Genomic DNA, 814 nt, shown 5'->3' with positions numbered 1-814 from the left:
TGTTGTTGCATTGTTTATTTGTTGTTGTTTATTTGTTTGTTCATTGTTTGTTCACCGGTTAGGCGCTAGAGTAAATGGTATGCAGCCCATACTCAACAGTCCCTTGGTGATCCTGACATAAAGTAACTTGTCGGTGATGTTGTGAGGAATGAGATTGAGAGTTTACAATTTACACGTTGTCTTTCTGTTGTGCTAGAAACTCTTGACAGCAGCTTGAACTTACTTATGTTCTTTACATGTGACTATCTAATCATTGTTAGTTCATGTTGTTTTTAGGAGTGAGGTATGTTGTGTTGTGTCACTCTTTGCTCTTGTACTTATGGTGTTGTGAATAATTATGTAAATATTTCTGCTCTTGTTGTTTATAACATTACTTTGATTTTAATGCTTATTTTCATGACTTGTTTCCTGAAACTTAATACAATTTTTGTATTATGTTTCCAGGCCATTGTGTGCTAAGTGGGGTTTGAAATAAATCAATGAACCCTGCCACCTTGTCTGTTGGAGTTTGAGAGAGTGAGAGAGAACCTCCCCACACATTTGCCGAATTCAATATTGGGTGCCTTTGCCTCTGAAATCTGGGTGAAAGAAGTTGCTTGCTGCAACAGCGCTCGTGTGTTCGTTCCGGGTCACTGACCACTAAACCATCGATCCAAGTCCGGGGAAGTTGAGGCATCATTGCGTGTTTATTACCCTGTTGTCCAAGTCGTTCCAGTTATGCGCTAATGAAGGAATAGCTCGTGAAACAGAGGGATAAACTGAACTTTATTACAAAACAATAAAGGTTTTAGGCAAAGTCCAATCTTCTGAGCTG

This window comes from Littorina saxatilis, linkage group LG6 (assembly GCF_037325665.1).
Source record: "Littorina saxatilis isolate snail1 linkage group LG6, US_GU_Lsax_2.0, whole genome shotgun sequence".
NCBI classification, from domain to species: Eukaryota; Metazoa; Mollusca; class Gastropoda; order Littorinimorpha; family Littorinidae; genus Littorina; species Littorina saxatilis.
Note: the sequence above shows the minus strand (reverse complement) of the source record.